Raw genomic sequence first — 6,602 nt, forward strand, 5'->3', positions numbered from 1 at the left:
CTCCTACCTCACCATTCTTGTACTACAACTCAACCCTCATACTCTGCTCCTCTAATGCCAAGCTACTCACTGTACCTTGATCTCATCTACATCACCGCTGATCTCTTGTCCTTGTTCTGCCTGTGGCCTGGAATGCCCTCCCTTTTCACATGACAGTTACTCTCCCCACCTTCAAAGCCTTAATGAAGGCACATCTCCCTCAAGAGACCTTCCGCAACTAAGCCATCATTTCCTTTTTTCCCAATCCCTTCCGCATCACCCAGCCCCACAGCACTTAAGGACCTAGCCATTTTTATTTATTTACATCAGTGTCCATCTCCCCTTCCAGACCTTAACCTTACTGTGGACAGGGAAGGTGTCTGCTCTATCGTTGTGTTTTTACTCTCCCAAACTCTTTCTTTCAGCACTAAGAAATCAAGGAGAGAGATCTCATATTCTTGCTTCTTGGAAGGTTTGTACGCTGTCATACAATGACAGCAGTCTCAAGAGGCTGACGGAGCTAATCGCCAGAAACCTGACCAACAATGACATCAACATAGTGCAGGATGTGAGACAAGGCTGCCCAAACAATCTAGCTTGGAGGAAATTAGTGCTGGATACATTTCTTTTTTTTAATTTTTTACTAGATTAGCAAACCATTTTAAGGTGGCAGCAGGCTAGTGTTCAGCTTTGTGATAAAGCCATCTCTCATCAAAACATTCAGTTCAATCTCAAGAGGGATTCACGATCGCTTGATGATACTACGTCTGGATCTAATGTCATCGCACCCTCTACTTCGCTCAACTGTTGGTGACAAACAGGAACATGTCTATGAGGATCTAGACAATGCCATCAAAGCAGGTCTGCAGGAGGATAAGCTAATTATTTTCAATATATTTAATTTGAGAGTTGGTTGCAACCTTGGGTCCTCCCCCAACATCTTAACTCTGGATGATGTGAGTCAAGCCAACACAGAGGAGATCCTTCTTCTTCTTAATTATTAACCTCCAACAAAGACTGTGTTGTAGCTGGAAGCAAAACAAAACACCAGATGAATGCACCTTCACTCCCATCAGAGGACCTGGGTTCTAATCTTGGCTCAGCCACTTATTGCTGGTGAACATGTGTAAGTCACTTAACTTCTCTATGTCTCAGAATCTTTATCTGTAAACTGGGGGTTAAATATTTCTTTTTCCTCCTGCTTAGACTGTAAGCCCAATGTGGGACAGGGATTCAATGCATCCTGATTATCTTGTACCTATTCCAGCCATCTCTATTGTATTGTACTATCCCAAGCAACTAGTACATCATCATCATCATCATCATCATCAATTGTATTTATTGAGTGCTTACTATGTGCAGAGCACTGTACTAAGCGCTTGGGAAGTACAAATTCGCAACATATAGAGACAGTCCCTACCCAAAAGTGGGCTCACAGTGGTCTGCACACAAGAAGCACTCAATAAATACCACTGATTGACTGCTTAGCACAGTGTTTGGCATGAACTAAGCACTTAACAAATATTACTTAGCAAACTGTACCAGCTCTGTTATATTGTAATAATAATAATAGTAATTTTGGTATTTGTTAAGCGCTATTTGCCAAGCACTGTTCTAAGCACTGGGGGAGTTACAAGGTAATCAGGTTGTCCCACGTGGGGCTCACAGTCCTCATCCCCATTTTACAGATGAGTTAACTGAGGCCCAGAGAAGTGAAGTGACTTGCCCGGAGTCACACAGCTGACATGTGGTGGAGCCGGGATTAGAACCCATGACCTCTGACTCCCAAGCCCGGGCTGTTTCCATTGAGCCAGGCTGCTTGTGTCTACCAACCATTATGTTGCCAAAACTAGGGAAAGGAAAAACCTGGCTCAAATGTGACGCTAGGCAGAGCAGCCCAAACTTCTACCAGTCTGTAACTGAGGGAAACTGAGTCATTGACGCTGGTCTTCCAAAGTCTTTTCCCAATGCTCATTTGGAAACAGCCCCCTTTTTGTTTGGTATGTACTTACTTGTCTCTTTGACCCTTATTTCCAAGAAACTCAACATTTCTCGCTTGCCCTTCCCTCCATCCCCCACCGCGCTCTTCTCGACTATAAGCTCATCATAGTCAGTGAATGTCTCTGTCATATTGTACTTTCCCAAGCGCTTAGCACGGTGCTCAGCACACAGTAAGTGCTCAGTAAATACAATTGACTCACTAATATAACAATAAATAAACACATTTCCTGCCCGCAATGAGCTTGTAGTGTAGAGACGAGCTTACACGCTTAGCATAGGATAAGAGATAGAGCATGGCTAGTGGGCAGTACTGGAGTTCTTCTCCCTTCTTGTCCACGGAAAAGGCCTTTCTTTATTTGGACGGTAAGTGGGGACAGTTTAAAGAAATAAAACTATACTCTGATTAGAATTTGTCCTGAAGTCATTACTATCAGACTTATTTAGAGCCGATCATCTAATTACCTTTTTACTTGTAACTGGAAAAATGGGCAGGAAAGCGAATTTTGATCAGGGATTAGGGTGGCCTGTTTGGAATATCGCTTAGATCAGTTAGGTAGCTAGATGGATATGTGGAGCACGATTCTGGCAACTGCACGCAGAGATGTACACTTTAACTACAAAACAGCATGTTCCAAGCCTATGTTTTCTCTGGATACTAGTAGCAGGAACACTGTGTTCATTTAAATTAAACCAGTTCCTTGGATAATAACAAAGTAATTAAAGAAACCACCAAGGAAAAAAGAGCCAATTTATTTGAATCCTGTTCATAAAGTACATCAAGGCCCTGGAGGTAACAAATCATGTGGTTAAGATGGCAGATTGATGATTTTTCAAAAATAGTCTGCGTGGGATGCATCCTGATATTAATTCAAATGATGGTCCCTCATTTGAAAACAATAATAGATCCAGGATTTTTTTTATTCCTAAGAAAAGTAAAATGCTGTTAAAAACAAGCATAAAGAAGACTTACACTTAATGTCCACTTGACTTCCAGTAATGCCTTCAGATTAAAATGTTATGATTAATTCATATTTTCAGAATGTTCACTGTATTGGATAGAAACCCTTCCCCTCAGTGCCTCTGAGAGTTAGAAACTCATCTTGCCTTATCCTTGAATACATTACTTGAATTTCAAGAGAGCCATTTTTTAGTGTCAAATTCCCTTTCCTTTGGCAAGAATAATAATCTAAACGTTTTGCATATCCTCATTTGGCCTTTTGCTACTGAGAGATCTTTTAGAGAAACAATAAATTGGAAAGATAGTGAAAATATCTGGCATCTCCTTCAACTATTCACACATTTTTTCTCATATCCTAGTAGTTAGGAATATATTCACACCCTCTTTAGTAGCCATGTATATCTGTCTGCAGGAATTATTTATTTTGACAGTGCTGTAAATAATTAGATTAGTGTTCCTCTAGAGTGTAAGTGAAATTCAATATAAGCTAGGGCTACTACTACTCTTGTTACCTCCTCTTACTACCACCACCACCTTACTACTTCTCCTGCTATTACTGTCACTACTACTACTTCTATTACTCCTGGCTCAGTTGCTGCTTTCTGGGTTTCTTGAAAGTCATGATTGCAACCACCTGTTCACATGTTTTGTTGCTGACTTGACACCTGTTCACATGTTTTGTTTTGTTGTCTGTCTCCCCCTTCTAGACTATGAGCCTGTAGTTGGGTAAGGACCGGCTCTATATGTTGCCAACTTGTACTTCCCAAGCGCTTAGTACAGTGCTGTGCACACAGTAAGTGCTCAATAAATACGATTGAATGAATGAATGAATGAACCACAGCCTGAGAAAGGAGAAGCATCTGAATCATGTAGCATTCCTTCAGAAATCAGGTATTGTGTCTTCTACCCCCAATCATTCAAATGAACTGATTGAGTGCTTACTATGTGCAGAGAACTGTACTTAAGTGTTTAGGAGAGTACAGTGTACCATCTCAAGCACTAGTTCAGTAGAGACTCAAATCGATTAATTGCTGATTATGGACACGGAACATCTGCTAATGCCGTTGTATAATACTCTCCCAAGCACTTAGTACAGTGCTCTGCACATAGTAAGTGCTCAATAAATACGATTGATTGATTGATTGAACTGGGTACTGGTTCTGGGGAATGGTAAATCAGGCTTATTTTGATCCCACCCTTTCATTCATTCATTCATTTATTCAATTGTATTCTATGTGCAGAACACTGTACTAAGAGCTTGGGAGAGTAGAATATAACAATAAACAGACACAATGAGTTTACAGTCTAGAGGGGAAGACAGACATTAACATAAATAAAGAAATTACAGATATGTACATGAGTGCTGTGGGGCTGGGAAGGGGGATGAATAAAAGGAGCGAGTCTGGGAGATGCAGAAGGGAGTGGCAGACGAGGAAAGGAGGACTTAGTCAGGGAAGGCGTCTTCAATAAGATTTTGAAGGGAAGGAGAGTCACTGTCAGATTTGTGGAGGGAGGGTGTTCCAGGCCAGAGGCAGGACATGGGTGAGGATTTTGCGGCGAGATAGATGAGACAGAGGTATAGTGAGAAAGTTGGCATTAGAAGAGCAAAGTGTGTGGGCTGGGTTGTAGTAGAAGAGTAGCGAGGAGAGGTAGGAGGGGGCAAGGTGATTGAGGGCTTTTAAAGTCAATGGTGAGGAGTCTTTGGGGAAGCAGCGTGGCTCAGTGGAAAAGAGCCCGGGCTTTGGAGTCAGAAGTCAGGGATTCAAATCCCGGCTCCGCCAACTGTCAGCTGTGTGACTTTGGGCAAGTCACTTAACTTCTCTGTGCCTCAGTTCCCTCATCTGTAAAATGGGGATGAAGACTTTGAGCCCCCCGTGGGACAACCTGATCACCTTGTAACCACCCCAGCGCTTAGAACAGTGCTTTGCCCATAGTAAGCGCTTAATAAATGCCCTCGTCATTGTTATTATTATTATTTGTTTGATGAGGAGGTGGATGGGCAACCACTGGGGTTTTTTGTTTGATGAGGAGGTGGAGGGGGCCCAGAAGGGCCTGACTCTATGTTGGACGAATAAGCAGCCTGAATCAATAAGCAATCCTGGTAGTTCAGTCATCAGAAGTCCTGTGACTGCATCAGTAGAAGCCCTGTGAGTCATCAGTCTGACACTTCACATCTCCCTACTCTGTGTCAGGGTCATGTCAGGGGGAAAGCAAATTTAATGAGCACATCAAGATTCAGTGCCAGGCTAGGTAATGAGGCCTCATCTTCTTTGATGAAACAATTCTTGATGATCAAGGGTGATGTTCGAGTTTCAGGTTCTTCTGTTACTTGGACAACCTGATCACCTTGTATCCTCCCCAGCGCTTAAGAACAGTGCTTTGCACATAGTAAGCGCTTAACAAATGCCATCATCATCATCATCATCATTATTATTATTATTGTTGGAGGAATGTTTGCTAACTCAATGTCTGATCCTCATCACATTCTGCCACTTGAAATTATTCGTCCAAAGGGCTACCTTCTTGGTAAACCTTATCAAGTAGCTAAACACACCAGTTCAATGCACTCACTTATTTTGATCTCTTCAATCAATCAATCAATCATTTGAAAAGAGCGTGGGCTTGGGAGTCAGATGGTCATAGGTTCTCATCACGGCTCCACCACTGGTTTGCTGTGTGACCTTAGGCAAGTTACTTAACTTCTCTGTGCCTAAGCTACCTAATCTGTAAAATGGGGTTTGAAATTGTGAGCCCAACGTGGGACAGGGACTGTGTCCAACTCGATTTGCTTATATCCACCCCAGTGCTTAGTACAGTGCCTGGCACTTAGTAGGCGCTTATCAAACACCATCATCGTCATCATTAATAGTATTTATTGAATAATTACTGTGTACAGGCTGCTGTACTGATCACCTAGAAAAACATATTCTAACAGAGTTGGTAGACATGATCCCTGCCCAAACGGAGCTTAGAGTCTACAGCCTGCAGTTTCATTACAGCAGACCATACCCTTTAAACTTGCCAAATCTACATCATCATCTCTGGGGCTTCCAAAAGCACTAAAGTTGTACACATTCTTCCAGAACTGACAATATTTAGCTAATTATTTTCTGTGCCAGGTAAGTAATCTTACTTGCTTAGATCAATAATTAATATTAAAGGAACTAGTAGCCAAGAAAAACCTTGAAGATTAATGTTAGGAAGACTTGCTATGAAGAGCCTCAAAAACATTAGGAAATGTGCTGATGTAACAGTTGCAACAGAAATACAAATTGTCAACTCTATGTGTTTCCAGTGATAATGTATGGATCCGAAAACTGGACAGTGAAAAAACAGGATAGAAAGAACATCAATTCTTTTGAAATGTGGTGCTGGAGAAGGCTTTTGCAAATACCATGGACTGCCCGAAAAACAAACAGATGGATTTTGGAGCAAATTAAACCAAAGTAGTCTTTGGAAGGCCAAATGACTCTACTTAGATTACATTTTGGACACATAATCAATCAATCGTATTTATTGAGCGCTTACTGTGTTCAGAGCACTGTACTAAGCGCTTGGGAAGTACAAGTTGGCAACATGTAGAGAGGGTCCTACCCAACAGTGGGCTCACAGTCTAGAAGGGGGAGACAGAGAACAAAACAAAAGATATTAACAAAATAAAATA

Source organism: Tachyglossus aculeatus, chromosome 4, assembly GCF_015852505.1.
Source record: "Tachyglossus aculeatus isolate mTacAcu1 chromosome 4, mTacAcu1.pri, whole genome shotgun sequence".
In the NCBI taxonomy this organism is placed as follows: Eukaryota; Metazoa; Chordata; class Mammalia; order Monotremata; family Tachyglossidae; genus Tachyglossus; species Tachyglossus aculeatus.